We start from the raw sequence: 21,833 nt of genomic DNA on the forward strand, positions 1-21,833 counted from the left end.
ATGCAGGAGGAGGCCGGGAGGGTAGAGGAGATGAGATGTTTGATGTGGATGAACAGAGCAGGTGGACTGAATAAATGGAGGTCTTGAAAAGAAGGCAACTGGACGTCTTTAGGTTTGTGAAGGTGATTCACCTCTGGGAATAACCCACGTCTTTTTTCACACCTTTGCTCACATGACACCTCACATGACTCCCATGATGTTTGTTAAATCTACAATTTAAAATCAGCTCCCAGTTTGGATTCGGGAGACAGACACCCTCGGGCTTAAAAATGTCCTTTTTAATAAAGAATATAGTTAGCATTGGATCAAGTGACCCTGAATCCTCCCTTAGTTTGTAATCCGGTTGTTCAGTCTGACGTCACTAGCCGTGTCTGGACCTAAACTCCGCTGCAGGTCCATATATCAAACGATCACTATGGCATTACTGAGAGTTGAAAAACTGTCTAAACTCTTTCATCTTTAATAAAATGATCAGCGTTCTGCTCTACCAGGTGTAACAATTGAGTTTAACATCCAGCCATCCATGAAAACGGAATTTATGACATTTAACGGAGTTAGAAGTTAGCAGGGAGTTAGCTCGCTAGCTTCTATCTAACTACAATATAGCATGTCCTGACTGCGGGGTTTTGGAAACAAATTAAAACGTACAGCTCTGTTATCACTTCCAACATAAATGAAGACAGAAAACTAAACAGCAGTGACGTTTGTAGGGTTACTGAAGTTTGGCTAGCTGGTATATAATGATGTGCTACGTGACCCCTAGCGACACAGCTATGTTAGCATAATATAAACAAGCTAACTTTTTTTCCACTCGATAAAAGTTAACGTGAGTGTTCTCGGTGGTCAGGAACAAATGTAATTGCATGGCAGGATGCTGTAAAAGGACCAAACTTCAGCCAGGAGAACAACTGAGATAATCCATCCACAATACGAGGTTAGTCATTCATATACTGCTGCATGGGCTGGGCTGTAGTTACATCCTAAGGTTTTAAAAACTGAGCTTAAATAAATGATTAGCGGTAATAAAAGCCGAGGGAGGTCAACAGGGATCACTGACTGTTTTAGGAGCTTTTTGAGATCAAATATAAGAAAATACATAACATTAAACATGTTAACAACACAAAAGCCATATTAAACGCAGACTACTTTAGGCCCGGAAGTAGGATTCATCGCGTCATCACTGAACAACCAGATAGGTCTAGTCTGCTGGGGGCCTCCCATGATGCACTGGCTGTTTATTTTTCCACTCACCTTTATCACTTAATATGTGTTTATACACGACTCTGCATTTAGTCGTTAGTTATTATTCATCTCTGGCTTTCTTCCACAGTGTGTCTTTGTCCTGTCTCCTTCCCCTCGCCCTCAGTCATTTGCGGCAGATGGCCCCGCCCCTCCCTGAGCCTGGGTTTGCCGGAGGTTCCTTCTTGTTAAAAGGGAGTTTTTCCTTCCCACTGTTGTCAAAGTACTTGCTCATAGGGAGTCATCTGATTTAGTGGGTTTTCTCAATATCATTGTAGGATCCTTACCTTACAATATAAAGTGCCTTTAGGCAACTGTTTTTGTGATTTGCCACTATATTTGAATTGAATTGAATTGAATTGATGGACTGCCCCCACCCCCCACCCACCCACTGAGGGTTTATCACCTGGGATTCTCTGGGTTGTTGTAGAACTGAAAAATCATCTTGGATAAGAGGTGAAATGTCTTCACAAACCTAAAGAAGTACAGTTGCCTTCTTTTCAAGCTCTCAACCTACACAGACAATGAATGGATGCTGCCTCAGTTATAAAGAACACTAAGTTATCGGGACAGCCTAAAGTCATGAACAACTGGACAGAAAGGATCTTGTGACTAGATTTCATGCCTGCCTGCACTGAACTGTAGCCAAGCTCTGTGTCATTTAGCACGTTACTGATCCCCCATGAATTCAGCCAAGCTTCTTCATCTCACAAAGAAATAAACAGTTCTGAGTGTTATAGGTGGCTACAGCTACTGTGAGATCTGGAAACGTCATTCTTCTGGCCAAGTGAAACTTTGAGGACACATCTGTATTCATAATAGCACTTCTTTTGACAGTAATGTCAGGAAAGGTATTTTTATAGCCCGTTTGCTGCACACAGACCTTGGAAGCCAACTTTTTTTGTCCCATAATTCCACCAGTTTATAAACTGCTGTATTACCAAATAAACCTCCTGCTGCTTTTTTGAAATAGACTAGCATTTGCAGCAGTTCCTGTTGTTGTTGTTTTTTTATTTTATTATCATTTTAATGACTTTACCACCTGCTAAAGTTTCAGGAGTGTTTTTGCTCACTGTGAATTATATGAAGGTGCAATAGCCAACTGTTATTTTGCAAGTCTTGTAAAGTCACGTTTTACAAATATAGTGGTGTTTTTTTCAGTGTATTACACTCTTGGCATTGGAGAATCTTCCCCATCTGATTGCACTGACAGTTCGGCTGCTGGGAGTGAGGCCTGTAATCCTGAAAGAGCTGCATGACACGGTTTAAGAGCTGGAGCTGTTTCAGCAGTTATCGGGTGTTTGGACAACACAGATGAGCTTGATGAACTGATTAAAACCACGGGGATCACAGTGACTGTAGTTTGCAGTCTGCAGTAAGCTGTTGCTACACTCCCCTGACCACGGTGTGATCATTCCTAGCTTCAGGACCTTTCATGCAGAGGTTCAAAGAAATTTTGAGGGTGTAATACTGGAGACTTTTACTATGAAGAAACGTTTCTGTGGCCTGAACCTTGAGCTTCTAGCTGTTGGAATGTGTCTGTAATACTTGCTGGGGAAATTTGTTGTTGCTGTTTGAAACCAGTTTGAATGCACACACTGTTTGTGTTCCTCCATCAGCTGCTGCAGAGGTCATCCAAATGACTCTGGCAGAGGTTACCACCCTCTGAACCATTTATTGAACATGCAGCTGAACACTTCATCTAACACTCATCTCTGCTACCACAGGGACAGATTTCCAACTCTTGATATTTTGTTTCATACCTTATCGTATTCAGTTCAATATAGTTCACTATTCATAAAGAACTATTTCACAACACTTGCTTCCGGGTGCTTTATATTGTAAGGTAAAGACCCTAAAAGATGAACTGATGATTTCCTAAAAGTAAGCACTTGGCATCAGCATGAAGACTGAGGTTTTAATATTTATGGGGCCTGACTATTTAGGTCTGAATGTGAGGAGATGGATTTAACTGGAAGCCAGTGAAGAAAAGCTGATATGGGAGAAATATGATCTCGCTGTCTAGTCCCTGTCAGTACTCTGGCTGCAGTGTTTTGGATCAAATGAAGGTTTTTTTATTCAGTCTGATACTAATGAATTACAATGGTCCACTCACAAAGTAACATTTTCAAGAACTGAGACCAGATTTTTCTAAATTTAGAGATTTTGTACAAATGAAAAAAGGAGCCCTAAATATTTGTATGCAGACTCCAAGTTCATTACAGGATAACTGGAAGTCGGGGTAATTCCATCCAGACCAGATCACTTGGTTGTGATATTTTTAAGGCCAAATACAACAACCTCAGATTTGTATGAATTAAGAAGTGTAACACATTTAGGCTGAGGGCTGCTGATATCCTTGTTCCAGCTAATGAAACTTCATACACAGTTAATATAGATAATATAATAACGAGGGCCCAGGAGCAAGAGCCGTCCCTCAGAGCATCTCAGTGTAACCCCCCAACCACTCTGCTCCAAGGAAAAACGAATAACCCCCTAATAAATCAGTGAAAGGCAGCATAATTTAATTCATCTTGAGTCAAACTGCAGTGAACCTATTGCTATTGCTTCATTCTAAAGGAGAGCGTTCCACCTATGAATTCTGTTTCACAGGCATTTATACGTTTGTCGTAGTCTTATATGATCAAAATGATAAATATGTCTTATAAATAATTTTTATTTATTCAGTGATTCATGTCCTCCAATGGTAAATCTGAAAGTAAATAAATCCATACAAGGCTTATTGTGTATGTTATGTATTACAAAGTTGAGCATTCTTCCGTTGTTCCATGCATGGCCCTTCATTTACTTTGTCTAATGGCTTTTGTAAAAAACATATTGCATATGCCTGGTTTACACTGATGACTCATACTGGTGGGTAGGATTAAGTTGTGTTTTAATTAGGTGTAAACATAATTTCCTTTGGTTGCAGATAGGGATGGGTGTCGAAAACCGGTTCTTGTTGAGAACCGGTTCCGACTGTTTCAATTCGTTGGAATCGTTTGCCATTTTTGCAAACGATTCCCTTATCGATTCCAGTCGCCCCGAATGACGTCACCACGTTGCGGAGCGTCATTTACCTGGCAGGAAACACGGCGCCTAAGCGGCTCAAACGCTCAAAAGTTTGATTATACTTTATGAGAACGGATGACAACAGGGCAACTTGCAATACTTGCAAAGTGGATATTTCATTTAAGGGAGGAAACACTGCAAATATGCAAAAGCATTTGCTCACAAAACACGCGATGACCTTAAATGAATGTCGTGTTTTTAATTCCGCTCCGGACTCGTGAATCTCAACCCATCAGCAGCGGTAACTTTTGCACGTCCTCTCCCGTTAATGCGGCAGGTAAATAATCAACTAACAGTGCATATTATGTTAGCGTGATCTGCCTTATTACAAAACCTGCCATTACTGTGCATTTAGGTGACCATGATGAGACAGACAGACAGAGTCTGGCTCAGATGCTGACAGTTGTCGCTGCAGTCTACCAGTAGCGTCTCCTTTCAGGCCAGGATAGACAAATGTCACCGAGCAGTGACTAAGTTTGTGGTAAAAGGCTTGCACCCATTTGCCACAGCAGATGATTTTCAGTAAGTGAATGTGTTTAATTGTAGGCAGGGACATTACTGGATATTCTTGTGTAATTGCCACAGAACAATTTATGTTATACTTTGTTATTGCTACAGAAGAATATTTATTTTATTATTTTACATTTACAATTTTTTTTCCTGGGGATCCTGTGACACCCATTGAAGAGCCGTAGGCTGGATCTCTTAAGATCTCACTGTTGGGTTTGTAAGGCCATGTTACTCCTAAATTTCTATCTTGTTCAAAGAGAAGATATAAAACACAGTTCTAAGCTAATCGACCTTAGTGTTCTCCTTTTTTAAATTCGATAAAGAATCGAATCGTTAAACAGAATCGAAAATGGAATCGAAATCGTGAAAATCGTATCAATACCCATCCCTAGTTGCAGATGCATATATAAATTACACATCTGGATGGGTGTCGATCAGACTTCATTTGCTTTTGAAAACAGTTGTGCGACAAATCCACCGCAGGTCCTCTGCTTTCTGTAAGAAGGGCAGTTCACAGTTTTATATAGATACATAGGTGGAGACATAATCAGCATGAGGATATCACAGTTATAAAGCTTTTGAAAGCATGCCAGGAATCATAAGCAAAAGCAGATTTGTTCTCTTTTCGGGCCCAAAGATGAATAAACAACTGAAAACATAACCCAGTTTCTGTTTGGGTATCAATATTGTAATTTCAATTTGATTTTAATTTTGTATGTATTATTCATATAATATTCTCAGGCATATTTTCATCTTAATATCTACATTATGATCTCGCTTTTGCTGTGCATGTTTTATTGTTATGTCTCTCTAAACACAGACTACAGCTGTCACCGCCTTTGATAGTCTATGACGAGGCTGGTGGAAAACACTAGGCTGAGGTTTGGGTTATGTGTGTTTTGTCTCTGAGATGTTTATACACGATCCTCAAATGAAACGCAAATGCCATTTTTCCACCATCGTTTCCCTTTTTTTGTGGTTTGAGTGGTATGCTTTGAAATTATAAATGAGATGATAAATTATCATCCTATTTCAGTCCCTTCTTCTGCAGTGGTTTATTGGCAATGCAGAATGGAGAATTAGCCTTGTTTGTGCCAAACTGCTTATATTTGTGTAACAGTAGTCGATGGAAACACATGATTTGGCTTTCTCCTTTGCAGAATTTCTGGAAATTTGCTTAAAATTGGTTAAACATTTGGATGGAAACTTGACTTCTGTTACAGTTCACATTAGGGCTGTTATCCCTGTGTGTGTATGTCCTGAACCACTTAGTAAATGATATTTGGTTTGATCTAACACTTTTGTTTTTGGTATATCCTATGATCCAGACTCTTACTGTCTGGACTCTTTCTATTCTAGGTTTGAAAGCTAGGTAGGCACTGCGTATAATACGCATTAGCTTAAACTGTATGTCCAGAAATAAGAGGCCACTATTGTTTATCTAAAATTTACCTGGTTTGTGAACAAAACGTCAGCCCGGTAAAGTTATCATCAGTATAACTAACCCTATGCTTAGCCCACATATCCTAACCCTTTGCTTTTTGATGCTTGTAAGTTAAAATGATTATTATTATGATCCTTATTTCTGTTACCTAATGGTACAGCATTTGGAAAGCATGTTTCTTTACATATCCTAATAGCATGGGATTACAATTCTGGAGTTATATTGTCAGCATGCCAAACATTTAGGGGTGAAGGTTGATGGTTCGATCCACAGCTGCTCCGTAAGATACCAAACCTCAAGCTGTGTTCATCAGAGTGTGAAGTGCTATAGGGAAATAATGCTTGGTTGAATGGGACATGTTGTATAAAGCGCTCTGAGCACTCAAGTAGAGTATAAATGCACTATGTAAGAATGAGTCCATTTACCATGTCTAACCATAAGAGCTGCTGACTGACATATTTATTAAAACAGAACATTGGAGGATGGACCCAGTGTGTATTTGCTACTGAGATGTATGATGAGTGCATGTGTGTGTGCAACAGTTCATTTGTGTAAAACTCTGTGTGTGTGTGTGTGTGTGTGTGTGTGTGTGTGTGTGTGTGTGTGTGTGTGTGTGTGTGTGTGTGTCGCCTGAGAGCAAATGTTAGAGAGCTGAGCAGCATTAGTGTTACCGGGGTGACAGCACAGGAGTGTAAAAAACAGGGGGGCAATATAAAACCTGTGCTTTCCCAGAATGCCTTTGTACCAGACATGTGTGCCAGCGCCCATTGCCATGGAGATCAGGGAGGTCGTTAGGGTAACTCAGACCTTTTCTCTCATGACCCTGTTTCACTTTGCTTCATGTATCCATGCCGATCCATTTCTCTCTTTCGCTGTCACACACATTCATGCACAGATGTGTGTGTCTCTGTGTGTGCGTGTGTTTGTCTGGGCTCTCCACACGCCGCTGCGTGCCACGAGCCCAGATGTCTGGAGCTCCGTGGGAGATAATAGTTTCTTTGACCGGTGGTGAGCTTGCGTCTCCCTCAGCAGTGGCACATGCCTGCAGTGATGTGACTTCAGCAAACTGAGCAGGAGTTACACACAACACGTACGCGCACAGAGCGCTGGAGAGGAAGCGATGATTGAAAGTGCTGAGTGTTGGCACGAGTGCTTGCATGCTTGTGTGTTTTGCACAAATTAGATTTGGTCCTGATTGTGTGCAGCAGAGGGATCTTCAGGACACCGCAGGAATTCATCTCACTTTGTCAAAACTTCAACATGTCCAATGACGGCCACGTAACATTTACATATTATAAAATATATATTTTTTAAAAACATTAAAAGTTGATCTTGTCAATTGAGGAGTTAAAACATCAATCATATTTAAAATCAAATGAGCATGCATATTCATAATCAACAGCTTCTGGTTCCTGTGACTGCTGCTAACTGTAACAGTACCTGAGCAATTTGAGGTGTGATTTAAAAGCTCTGAGAACAGCAGATATTATATTCATATTTTAGATTCTTATTGTCCACCTACTGTGATAATTTTACATCGCTTGGAAAGAAATGCTATTAGCTTGCGTTCTGCTTGTGCCTTGATGAGGCACATTAGATCTGCTCCAGAATAAAACTGGTGAGATCCTTCAAGGATCCTTAGGAAATAGCTGAAAAGACAGGGAGGCAATTCTGGTGATAGGTCCACACGCACAAATCAATATCCTGGGTTTCTGTGTACATACTGACACACAGTATGGGGGTGGCTGTAGCTCAGGAGGTAGTGCAGGTCACTGATCGGAAGGTTAGTAGTTCGATCCCTGGCTCCTCCAGTCTGCATGCCAAGTTGCTCTCCGATGCATCCATCAGAGTATGAATGTGTATGAAAGTATTTAGGAAGCACTGCATGTTTAGAAGGAAGTGAATGTGGCATGCTGTATAGAGTACTCTAAGAGAGTAGAAAAGCACTATATACTGTAAGAATCAGTCCATTTACCATTGCACAATAATTCAGTTAACTTCCAGCAGATAGCCCATGGAGGTTTCCTCTCTACTGTGATATTTTTCTTGGAAGGAAAGTTTGCACAGGGTTTGAAAGGGTGCACAAACCCTGTGAATGCCTAAAAACACAACAAGCACTGTGGCGGGCCTGCTCTTCGCACTCTTGACACGCCACCTCTGGGACAGGTTGCTCTGGACTCTTCATCTGAAAATTGCGAGTGAGACCAGTGATGTTCTATCAAACACAATTTTGGTCACAGAAGTTGATGTTTTTTATATGAACAAGTTAGTCACAAGTTGTTACCCAGTGACTCGATTAGAACATACTGCAGCTTCATGTAAATGTAAACTTAGTTCGCCAGGGTGCAGTTCTGTTTGCATTATACATGCTTCTCTTAGGTAGTTTCATTAAAGAGCATAGCATACATTATCACTGCTATGCAGATGATATCCAACTTTATCTATCCATGAAGCCAGATGGCACACACCATTATTTAACTGCAGGAATGTCTTTGAGACCCAAAGATCTGGATGACCTCTGATTTCCTGCTTCTAAACTCAGATAAAGCTAAACTTAATGTACTCAGACCCCAAAACCTTAGAAATATGGCTGGACTACTGTAATTCATTAATATCAGTATGTCCTAAAACTCGCTAAAAAGCCTTCATTTGATCCAAATTGCTACAACAAGAGTGCTGACAGGAACTGAAAGAAAGAGCACATTTCACTCATACTTGCCTCTATTCATTGGCTCCCTGTTAAATCCAGAATCGAATTGAAAATCCTTCTCATCGCATACAAGGTGTTGAAGGTTCCATCTTAAAGCCCTCATAGTACCATTTCATACTAGTCCTCTCTACTTCTACGACTCGGCTTAAAACTTTCCTTTTTGATAAGGTTGGGGCTGGATCAGGTGACCCTGAATCCTCTCTTAGTTCCGCCCAATAAGCCCAGGCTGCTGGGGTGTTTCTTCTTCACCCACTAAGTCTTCATACACACCCAATGTGTATTATTAATCTCTGACTCTCTTCCACAGTGTGTCTTCGTCCCGTCTTCCTCCCATCACTCCCAACCAGCCGCAGCAGATGGCCTCCCCTCCCTGATCACCCACTCCCGGACCACCTTGAATCACCCTGTATTTATGATAGCATAAATAAATGAGCTTTGATAAGTTATAAATCAGTTACTCTGTGGTCAACTCATTCAAATGTTATGCTGTTTTGCTTTGAATATTGTCATTTTATTCTTCTTTGTACTTTTACTCTACAGCAGTTTATTCATCTATCTTCCCTGTTAAGCATATGGTAATAATAAGAAATGGTCTTATAAAAAAGAAATGCTTGATTTGACTTGACCCAACCCAAAGGAGCAAAAGGAAGGAAAAAAAAGTTTTATTCATACTTTATTCTTCTCCCCACGAGATTTTTTTTTTGGCCTCAGCTATAAATGATTTAACTTTGATAATTAAATTTAATTATAATATGTTAATGAGCTGCATTTAAAATTCATATATTATGTAAGAACTTATGAATTTCTGATTTCCTATTCATCATCGCAAAGTTCCTTTACTCACTTCCTCCCTCTGTTGGCCAGTCAGCAGCAGAGCTGGTACAGGTGACCTCTTGGAGAACGACCTAGATGTGGTTTGGTGGGTCACCCACACCATTTCCATTCTGCTGAAATGCATGCTGGAGCTTTCCCAACAGCAACTCTCACATTCACTCTCTCCTGAGGTTGATGCAGGTGCCATGTGTCTCAGTGAGAAGCAGTGGATGGTTGAGTGGGAAGACGAGGGTTTGGAAGGAACCATCAGGACCAAAATGTAGGTCATCAGGTTCCCACACCAGCCTTGCTCCACCGTCCAAAGCCTCAACTCTGTGGGTATTTTTTCTGAACAACCTTCAGACTCTGTGCTCACATGATGAGAGAACATCAGAGAACCTTGTCGGTGACTGTTTTCAGGGTTTAGTTGATGCTACATTTTGGTCTTGTGTTTAAGTCGTTTGCACAGTTGAATTCATTCAGCTTGGCTGCTGGCGCAAAATCTCGATACACACTTATCTTATCTATAAGTATCAAAATCAGCCAGATGACCTGTCTCGATCAGCGCTACAGTATGCGTGTATATTTAAGTGTGAGCGTATGTGGCAACCAGCAACCACACTGCACACAGCTGGTGGCCCAGCTGCAGCGTCTTGTCCCAGCAGGGTGTATTCTTAGCTCCTTAAAACCCAGTAAGTGAAATGAGATGAGACAAAACACACATAACCCAAACCTCAACCCCCCACCACACACACACACATACACACACACAAGCGGTGAGGCGAGAGGCTACTGCTGAAGTTTGCTGTCTTTTTTTTTTCTCCGAGTGTGTCCACATCTGTGTGTGACTGAGACCGGCTCTGATGTCATATGTTCACGTACATCCGCATTACCCTAATTACATACACAGTTCCTGTCTTTTTATATATGTACCTTAAGCCTAGAAAATGCTGTTTCATTATTTAACATGATGAATATTCAAACCCATTTTAATAGATGTAGAAAGTCACTTTGTAACATTTAATGTTTCTGTACTTTTGTTGTTGTTTGTCACAAAGAGTTATATTGTAATGTTATTTGAATAAATTTGTAATTTTGTTGACAGTGATAATTAAATTTTTTGTGTAAGTATATATGGATAGGCTTTATTATGTTGTTGTCCAGAAGGTTACCACCTTAATCTGCAGCCATCTGAACAGCGCGCTGCTTTAACTTAGTCACTGGTTTTGTTATTACAAAAGCCTTTTTATTCATGTCTCATTTCACACCTTGGGTGGGAGTAATGAAAAAAGCAAACCAACCGCCTGTCTATCCACCAACGAGGTCTAGGAAAGGTAATGAAAACTAAGGCTAGGTCTTTATCAGGAATGCTGTGGTAGTCTATATTTGACCCAAATTGTTTGGCTGAGTATTAAATTTCATTTACTGTTAAAGCGACTTACTCATGTTTGTACACCGACAGTGTCCTTTCAATATGTTGGACGTTGAGGGTCAACCTTGAAACCTGGGCACAAGCCTAAATACTTGTGTGTTAGCTCACACTAAACACAGAGTCACACACAGAATCAGCCTTTCTTTGCAGCCACCCTCTGCAGCGTGTCTGCTCACAAGTACAGTTTCATCCAAGGTGGCCATTTCCTCAGTGATGACAAAAAGAAAGAAACGCAGAGTTAGTTTGTGTTTTTACAGCTAAAATGGAACTGCTGGCTTTAATGGTATGTAACACTTTTACCACCGGCTCGTGTGACAAGACTCCCCCCTTATGCCCTCGGGTGCAGTCTTGACTCTACTTAAACATTCTGTGATAAAAGATACATCTCGAAAAATAAATATCAGTCTAAGGTTCATATGATTCTCGTGTCTACACAGACAAGCGGAGGCTAAGGAAATACACTTAACCGATTAAGGCTAATACATGTGAATACTCAAATGATAAGACACCATGCAATAAACCCAACACAGGATCTCAGGGTTAGAAAATGTATTAAACAATTGCAGGAAATTCACATCCAACCCTTTTTTTTCTTCATGAAAAAAACACATATACAAAACATACAATAAACCCCCGGGGGATAGATCCCAGTATTTTTTCCCTTAACCTGTCCAATGTTATTCTTTCCCCAGAGTGCACTCTTAGTTTATTTTTGTTGTTGGCGCGCTTTAGTTGGAGCTCTTAATAATAACAACAATACCTCCGAGTATCCGTGATGTCTCCGCCTCCTCCGATGAATAACTCGCTCGTTGTGGTAGCAACCGTCTCCACTCGCGGCAGCGAGCAACGAATCTCCGGTTCCTTAGATAGCAGCAAATCATCCACGGTTAGCGACTCTCTCCCGAGACAACTCTCAAACTCCGTCTCTTCGCTCCGGCGGAATCTCCGTTAGCCAGGACCGTGGCGTTAGCCTAGCTCCAGCTAGCCAACGTAGCCAAACGTGCCTCGTGCTTAGCCAAGCACAAAAGATACGGGAAGCCCGGCTCAAACGCTCCGAATGATTACCGGGAAGTCCGCAGACGGGTGATATGTTGTTGCCGAACAACTTTGGTGACATAAGCAGTCCCGAAGTCCATGCTTCGTCTATGCCATTTTAGTAATCCTCCTTTTTTTTCTCCTCTCTTCCTCCCGAGTCTCTTTCCCCCGGAAGTCATCTGCAAGTCATGACCTCTCGTGACGTAGCATACAAAACAAGTTACACTTCTTCTCTTTTAACAGACATTCACATTCCATGAAATTATGGTTTTTTAACGTAACTGATTTTTTCACACACTATTTATGCATTTTAATACAAACATTTATATCACATATCTATACCACTCTTAACCTCACCATGAACCGTTATTTTCTCTTCGACTTATTCTCATGAAAACAAAATAAATACCACTGATATTTATCAGAGTATTACACTCTCCCCCCACCAAAGAAAAGCATGCCCTCATGACTTTGTACCTTGAAAACATAAACCATTATGGCACAACAGGTGAGTAAAACACACAACTAAGCAAAGATGGGTGTGCCTATCCATTTATAAAAACAAGAGACATATTTCACTGTTGTGGCGGCTACCACACTGGGATGACCTGGTTCATCATAAGTTAACCTCAAAGGAGCCCTCTTCAACCGCTGAGGTCTGGCCTTAATGTCAACATCAAGATTAGTCTCAGAGTTAAATTCAGTGTCCTCTTCTTGCAAGAGAATGTCTTCAGGCAGTACTTTGTCTTTCCCTGTCTCCTCAGGATTCTCGCAAGTATCAGGTGATTCGGCTTCGGTGATCTCAACAGACTCAGATTCATTTACACTGTCCGTCTCAGGTTCCTCTACACATTCCTGTGTTACTCCCAGCCCAACTGTTTTTGGTTGTTCAGCTACGTCGCTTAAGGAAATACCCAAATCCAGACTGAATGGTTCCAGAGTATCACTATCCATGTTGCACCTGAGAGGTTCAACAGTCAGATCACACCAAAGTCCAAAATCCTCATCTTCGGAGTCAGTGTACTCTTTCTCATCTTTATCACGGGGCGTGACTCCTTCCCTTTCAGAGTCTTTATCTGCCGTTCTCTGCGATAGTGTCTTTTCCTTTCCAGGCTTGTCTGTGCATTCTTTCTGTTTCCTCCGTCGCAAGACTCTCCTTGTAGGGGTGAGATCCGTATGGGATGCAGAGTCTAGACATATCCTCTCCCCAAGAGGCAGTAAGTGATTTCGATGGAGGATCTTGATTGGTCCATCACCATCTTCAGGTTTCAACCGGAACACTGGTAGGTTCGGCATCTTGCTTTCCACAACATATGGTTTTGACGCCCAGCGATCGGCCAGTTTATGCTTCCCCTGTAACCCGAGGTTTCGTAGCAAGACTCTGTCTCCAGGTAACAACTGTGCGAACCTGATTCTTTTGTCATACCGCTGCTTATTGTTCTCATTCTGTTTGGCCGCGACGGACTCTGCTAGTTCATAGGCAGCCTTTAACTCCTTCCTCAGGTCAGAAACGTACTTGAGGTAAGTTTTCTGTGGTGTGCCATCACAAGAAGTCTCGAAACACAAATCCACAGGTAACCTAGCTTCACGCCCAAACATAAGGAAATAAGGAGAGAAACCTGTAGCTTCATTTGGAGTGCAATTATAAGCATGAACCAAATGAACGACGTGCTGACTCCATTTTTTCTTTCTGTTCGGTTCCAGGGTCCCCAACATGTCCAACAACGTCCTATTAAACCTCTCGGGTTGAGGGTCTCCTTGAGGATGATAGGGCGTCGTTCTTGATTTTTCAACTCCAAGCGAACTCAACACTTCATGAACAAGACGACTTTCAAAATCTCTGCCCTGATCACTGTGCATCCTCCGTGGCAGTCCGTAATGAACGAAATACTTCTCCAGCAACACCTTTGCAACCGTAGAGGCTCTCTGGTCTCTTGTTGGAAAAGCTTGAGCATACCGAGTGTAGTGATCGGTAATGACCAGAACATTTTCTGTGCTGCTCGAATCAGGCTCTATGGACAAAAAGTCCATACAAACAAGGTCGAACGGTCCCTCACTTTGCAAATGCGACAAAGGTGCAGCTCTCTTGGGTAGAGTCTTTCTTTTTATACACCTCTCACAAGACTTGCAATACTCTTCAATCTCTGACTTCATCCGAGGCCAGTAGAACCGGTTTCTTACCAAGCCGTATGTCTTGTCGAGGCCCAAATGACCTGAGTCATCGTGCAGTGATTTCAGTACAGGGACTCTATACTTTTCTGGTAGTACCAACTGAGAACAGCGTGATTTTCCTGGAGGAGTTACAATGCGATACATCACTCCTTTCTGCATCTTTAACCTGTCCCACTCTCTCAACAGCAAAGAGCAAGTTAGTTGCTTGGTCTTGTCAACTTGGTTACTATTCCCATTACTCAGAGCTGTCCACACTTGTCCTATGCCGGGGTCTTCCCGTTGAGCGGTCGACAACTCAGCAAGACTCACAAAAGGCATATTCTTAACACTCAAAGAAGCCAGATTGCAATAAGCTTGTGGGATAGCTTGTGGAGAAGTGCCAAAAGAGTCAATGGCTCTTCCGGATCGTGGGTTTTTATGTTTCATCACCCCAGACATTTGACACAAGGCTCTCACTCCTGCTGCAGGAACGTCGTCCCACTCGGATTTGGATATCGACCCCGATTGTGGCCGGCGAGAGAGAGCGTCAGCGTCAATGTTTTGGACTCCTGCTCTGTACTTGAGACTAAAATCATATGTAGACAGGGCAGCAAGCCAACGGTGACCCGTCGCGTCTAGCTTGGCAGACGTTAGCACATATGTCAGAGGGTTGTTGTCTGTCCTCACCTCGAACTTGGTCCCGTACAGATAGTCATGCAGTCTGTCCACTACCGCCCACTTCAGCGCCAAAAATTCCAATTTATGGGCTGGATAATTCTTTTCTGAAGGAGTCAAACTCCGACTGACGAAAGCCACAGGTCTCAATCCTTCACCTTGATCCTGGTACAGCACTCCTCCTAGCCCCTCCCGGCTAGCGTCTACATGTAGCACATAAGGTAGCTGAGGGTCGGCAAAGGCCAACACAGGAGCTTGGGTAAGTCGTCGCTTCAGCTCCTCAAAGGCTGCCTCACATTCTCCGCTCCAGCGACCACCAAAGGGCTCTGCGGGGTTAAGGTACGGACCATCCTGTCTGTCCTTTACTTTCTTCTTTGCAGTTGAAGGGTAACCAGACAACAGTTGGTTCAATGGGTGAGCTACCTTGGAGTAATCTTTCACGAAACGCCGGTAGTACCCACAGAATCCAAGAAACGACCGTAATGCAGTCACAGTGTTGGGTCTTGGCCATGCGGTTACAGCTTCAGTCTTCTTTGGATCAGTAGACACCCCGTCTTGAGATATGATGTGCCCAACGTAAGTCACCGATGGCTGACAAAACTGACATTTATCCAGTGACAGCTTCAGTCCTTCGTCCTTTAGACGGTCAAGCACCTTCAGCAACCGGATCTCATGCTCCTCAAGCGTGGCTCCAAACACAATGAGATCGTCGAGATAGACCAACACCTCAAGCAAGTTCATGTCTCCAACAGTTTGTTCCATTACCCGCTGAAATGTAGCGGGAGCCCCTGTCACTCCCTGTGGCATTCTTTCAAATTGGAAGAATCCAGCCGGGCAAATGAAAGCTGTCTTTTCCTTGTCGGAGTCTGCCATGGGCACTTGATAGTATCCACTCCGAAGGTCAAGCACACTGAACCACTTGCTTCCACTGAGACATGCCAAAGCATCTTCAATTCTTGGCACCGTGTATTGGTCGGGAGTGGTGCGGCGGTTTAGGGTCCGAAAATCCACACACATCCTTATTTTCCCATTCTTCTTTCTCACGACCACAATGGGTGAGGCATAAGGACTGCGTGACTCTGTAATAACACCAGCAGTTTTTAGCTGCGCTAGATGCTGTCTCAATGCCTCCACGTCAGCAGGCGGCAACCGACGAGACCTCTCCCGAAATGGTTTGTCCTCTGTGGTTTTGATAGTGTGCTGGGTGCTCTTACTGCATCCGACATCAAACTCATGCAGAGAGAAAACTTCACTCCGCTCCAGCATTTCTGTCACCAACCTTTCCTTCCACTCCTTAGGAACTGGTGAGTCTCCAAAGTTGAAAGAAAAGGGGCTCAGCTTCCCAGCGAACTCGACTTCAGACTCTTCTCTCCCAGGTAGAGATGACACAACGTCGACTGGAAACAGATGAGCTATTGGTGTCCCTCTGGTCAAGGTAATTTCCCGTGCTGACGTGTTTCTAACTAGAACAGTAATTCTTTTTGCCGTCACACCAGTGGAGGTCTGCAACTCTGGTCTCACCAGGAGTCCATCGGGAAACCGTGACTCATTCGCAGGGTCATCAGGTGAGTCTACAAGGATTGTCTGAGTGCCCAGCACTCCATGAAACTTTGGTGCCCCAGCCACTTGGGCGACTCCCCCAGGCTGTATGGTGACAGGTTTGGCTTGGGTGAACCACACCGTTCCCCTCTGGTTACTGTCAGCATCAGGTGGTAACACTGAGATCTCACTGAAAACTTTTCTGAAGACTGGGTGAATGTGCATGGATCTCACAAAGTTTTCTCCTCCCTTTTCCCTGCAGTGGCTAAGCAATCGCCTCACAGTGGGTGTGTTGGTGCCAACAAGCAGGGAAACTTCACCTCTCACAACTGGGTCGGGACATACCAACACAAGTGCATCAATGGTCTCACTCACACCTACATCTGCTTCCAAAAACTCCAGCCTAAGTGACAAATAGCCCTCATAAGGGTACTCGGCGGAACTGAGACCCCATATCGCCAACGTGTCGATAGACGTCAATGGCAGGTGTGTCAAATATCTGTCGTAGAAGGATCTGTACAGCAGGGTTACTTGAGAACCAGAATCGAGTATGGCTTTAGAGTAGATGCCTTCAATCTGTACCGACACTACAGAGCTAGGGCCCACTAAGCCTGCAGGTACAGTGTCTTTCACTTTTCCCTCTAAGGTGCTGCACTTGGTGGAACGTTTTACAACCACCGGGATGCCAGGCCGTTCCTCTACTGGACCCCGCGGTAGTTTCCCGATTTCTTTGTCAGTTTAATGAGGCGCTTGTTGACTTTGAGTAGGTTTTCTTCACCTTCACATTCTCTCTTAAAATGTCCATCCTCCCCACATCTGTAGCAAAATATTCCAGGTTTATCCTCTTGATAGCCAGACCTTTGTGGGGTAGCATTTCTTTTATAAGGTGGCTTGGCAGGGACTTCTGGTTGTGAAATCTGGGTGTCTGGATGTGATGCAACCGTAGCAGCTTTAAGACTAAGCATCTCAGCTTTCATGACACTTAACTCTTTTTTCAGCTTTGCCACTTCAGGATCAACTTCTTGTTCAGGTGCCGACTTAGAAATAGGAGTTACAGACTGTGACATTACTGGGTTCTTACTATCGTTTCTGCTTTGGAGCATGTCCTCTTCCTCCCTTACTTCTTTTAGCAACTCACTGAAAGAAGGGGGTTCTCGCAGCTTGTGAGTCATACGAAGACGAAGTGCAATCATGTCTTGTTGCAGTGCTCCCCTCACAACCTGCTCCATCCGTAATCGATTCATGTCAGACAGTGCCACGCCTCCTTTTCTGAAAATACAGTGCAGCAGTTTATCCAACCTCAACAAGTAAGTAGACAACTTTTCGCCCACATTTTGGTAGGTATGTCTGAACTTCACCAGAAGATCGGACGCACTCTCAGTTGTTCCAAAAGCCGTCTCCAAAACCTGCATGTAGTCATATGAAGTTGCAGTGGGCTGCTGGACTCTCAAGAACCTTACAATGTCTGCAGCTGGACCTTTCAGACTTTCCACTATTCGCTGTTTCTTTATGTTGTCACTGCACTGCCACTCATCTAGCAGATGTGTTGTCTGTTCTGCCCAGGCATCATACTCTTCCTCCCCATTGGGCGTAGGTTTCACACCAGAGAACATGCGCAGCTTACGATAGCTCTGAGAATCAACAGATGTGGTGTTACATTTATCCACTAAGGAACTGATAGCATGTATCAAAGCCGTGTTCACATCAAGGGGTGAAGGCTGAAGTAAGCCACCAACGTCAGTAAGAGTTTTACCTTCCGCATTCAGGAATGACATTAGCTTAGATTGAAACTCATCATTTTCTGCAGGAGCAGTGAGCACATGAGCTGGCCATGGACCCGCCTCCCCAGGAAGTCCAACAACATCCGGTACGGTTTGATTTTTTAAGTCAGTTGAAGTCTTGATCAGTACCAACTGTGTCTTAGAAGCTACATCAAGACAACGGTCAACTATCTCGGATTTTCCAAATACTTTGACCTGGCTCAAGGCCGATAGCAGAACTGCATCTGTGACATCGGGGTCCACATCACTCAAAACAACTGCATGTCCATAAGCTAACTGCTTCCTTTTGCACCAAGCTTCAATTTCAACTGCTTCCATTTTTCTTTTTTTCTTTTTTTTTTTTTTTTTAGCTCAAACAGTAAGAGATCTCACAATAAATGTAACCACACTTGACAATAAAAATAATTTCCTTAGCAATCTCAAAAAAAATTAGTTCCCTCTCTTTGGTGAATGACGGAAAACCAGGTCAGTCATAACAAAATTACATACAATCCCGGACGAGCCCCCAAAAATGTAACACTTTTACCACCGGCTCGTGTGACAAGACTCCCCCCTTATGCCCTCGGGTGCAGTCTTGACTCTACTTAAACATTCTGTGATAAAAGATACATCTCGAAAAATAAATATCAGTCTAAGGTTCATATGATTCTCGTGTCTACACAGACAAGCGGAGGCCAAGGAAATACACTTAACCGATTAAGGCTAATACATGTGAATACTCAAATGATAAGACACCATGCAATAAACCCAACACAGGATCTCAGGGTTAGAAAATGTATTAAACAATTGCAGGAAATTCACATCCAACCCTTTTTTTTCTTCATGAAAAAAACACATATACAAAACATACAATAAACCCCCGGGGGATAGATCCCAGTATTTTTTCCCTTAACCTGTCCAATGTTATTCTTTCCCCAGAGTGCACTCTTAGTTTATTTTTGTTGTTGGCGCGCTTTAGTTGGAGCTCTTAATAATAACAACAATACCTCCGAGTATCCGTGATGTCTCCGCCTCCTCCGATGAATAACTCGCTCGTTGTGGTAGCAACCGTCTCCACTCGCGGCAGCGAGCAACGAATCTCCGGTTCCTTAGATAGCAGCAAATCATCCACGGTTAGCGACTCTCTCCCGAGACAACTCTCAAACTCCGTCTCTTCGCTCCGGCGGAATCTCCGTTAGCCAGGACCGTGGCGTTAGCCTAGCTCCAGCTAGCCAACGTAGCCAAACGTGCCTCGTGCTTAGCCAAGCACAAAAGATACGGGAAGCCCGGCTCAAACGCTCCGAATGATTACCGGGAAGTCCGCAGACGGGTGATATGTTGTTGCCGAACAACTTTGGTGACATAAGCAGTCCCGAAGTCCATGCTTCGTCTATGCCATTTTAGTAATCCTCCTTTTTTTTCTCCTCTCTTCCTCCCGAGTCTCTTTCCCCCGGAAGTCATCTGCAAGTCATGACCTCTCGTGACGTAGCATACAAAACAAGTTACACTTCTTCTCTTTTAACAGACATTCACATTCCATGAAATTATGGTTTTTTAACGTAACTGATTTTTTCACACACTATTTATGCATTTTAATACAAACATTTATATCACATATCTATACCACTCTTAACCTCACCATGAACCGTTATTTTCTCTTCGACTTATTCTCATGAAAACAAAATAAATACCACTGATATTTATCAGAGTATTACAGGTATATTTAAGTTCATTATAAATTTATTGCACTTGTCTCAATGTCTGTAATTTATTCTGCTCATTTTATACTTGAGAGTAAAAGGCTTAGAGTAGATACTCGTTTTGGCAGCATGCAGCATTTGAGTGCCTGAACTGTTGCATTAAGAAATATGACTGAAACTGAACATAATTATTTCAAACCAAACCACAAATTCTGTGTACATTACATCCCTGGTCATTTTTCCTGACACTGATAAACAGAAAGACCCAAAGCCTATAAAACTGGGTAATTCATGTGACCATATTAAATGATTTTTTTTAGGTTGCACAACTTTCCTTTTATCATTTGTATTGCATTGCTCTCACACATCAGATTAGCCTGTATATACCATAACTTAGTAATGGTAATAATGTATCTAATATCTTCTCATACCACACTACATGGCACTGTATTTATGTCCAGTAATATTTTACATTCAAATCCTCAATCTGCTTTACTCAGCTGTATATGAACATAGAATAAATGCACATAAAAATACTGACATTTGTAATTTTTCACAATGTTGTCTTTTATCATTTATGTAATGGGTGTCCACAGAATGAAGAGCTACTCCTGAGGACGATATCATTATTAAACACTTAAATATGCTTATTATTGAATTATATATAAACAAACATATATAAGGCAAAGTTATCTATATTGTTATTTTGTTTCTTATGTCCCAAATATATTTATTATATGTAAAAGTTTTCATACATTATATGTAAAGACATCCTTATTATATGTACAGTAAAATTATTCATTGTTCTTTCACCTAGCACATACTTTTTTATCTTTACTTTTATGTCCTTATATTTTTATATGTTAATAAATATGTAAGGTTTTCTTCTTTGTATTGCATATGAGTTATAGCCCTATTACAGTCAAATTAAAGTGATGTATTGTGCTTTCTCTTAATTCTTACTTTTTTTCTACGTCCAATATTTTTTATACCTCTATCATATTACCTGCATCTTATATAATATATGTAAAGGAGTTTACCGTATTATATGTATGCATCGTTCCTTTACCGAGCCTTTACTTTCTCTGCATATCCCTTTTACTGTCTGGATTTCCTCCCATGAGGCTGTCAATCAAGACATATCATTTATGATGTGTTTTATGCAGCACATTTACTGGATACATACTAACGCATACATATAAATGAAATAAATTTAAATATAGTATATTTTCCAGGTGTAATTATACATATATTTATTCTCTTTATTTAAGCAGTTATTTAAAAAGAAACAAACTTCTTGATGTTTTTGTTTACAGTATTTATTAATATGGGCTATCCTGGTAACTGCATTTGCTTATCCCCTCAGAGTTCCCCTCAATATCATAACAAACTCTGTTTTATCACTTCATCCATATGAATAAATGTTCCGAACTAACCCACTGCCATGTTTCTTATGGCTGCAGCGTCTTAACCAGAAATATTCTACATGTTTGTGTATCTTTTTATGCACATTTCCGCCATAACTCACTCAGACGTGTTTGGCATATATGGAGTTTTGGGGATTTTCACCGCATTTAAAAATCAAGCTCAGCGGTCAATTGAAGTGATGGTTCTGAATCGTGCACAATAAATAAGGCCGATTTGTTTGTAAGGTGATATTTTAATATTATTTACATAACAAAAAGTCTTCCACTTCCTCTTCTTCTGCGCCAGGATCAGGTGAGTCATGTGGAGTCCTCAATAGTCCTGCGCG

The 21,833-nt window shown here is 42.0% G+C and overlaps 1 protein-coding gene across 1 annotated transcript in view; it reads right to left on the reverse strand.

Annotated features, from left to right (window-relative positions):
* LOC309706776 (uncharacterized protein) overlaps positions 1–21,833 on the reverse strand; it is a 217,420-nt gene that overhangs the window by 19,037 nt on the left and 176,550 nt on the right. The gene's annotated exons all lie outside the window — the stretch shown is intronic.

This window comes from Aulonocara stuartgranti (assembly GCF_965226115.1).
Source record: "Aulonocara stuartgranti genome assembly, chromosome: 5".
Taxonomy (NCBI): domain Eukaryota; kingdom Metazoa; phylum Chordata; class Actinopteri; order Cichliformes; family Cichlidae; genus Aulonocara; species Aulonocara stuartgranti.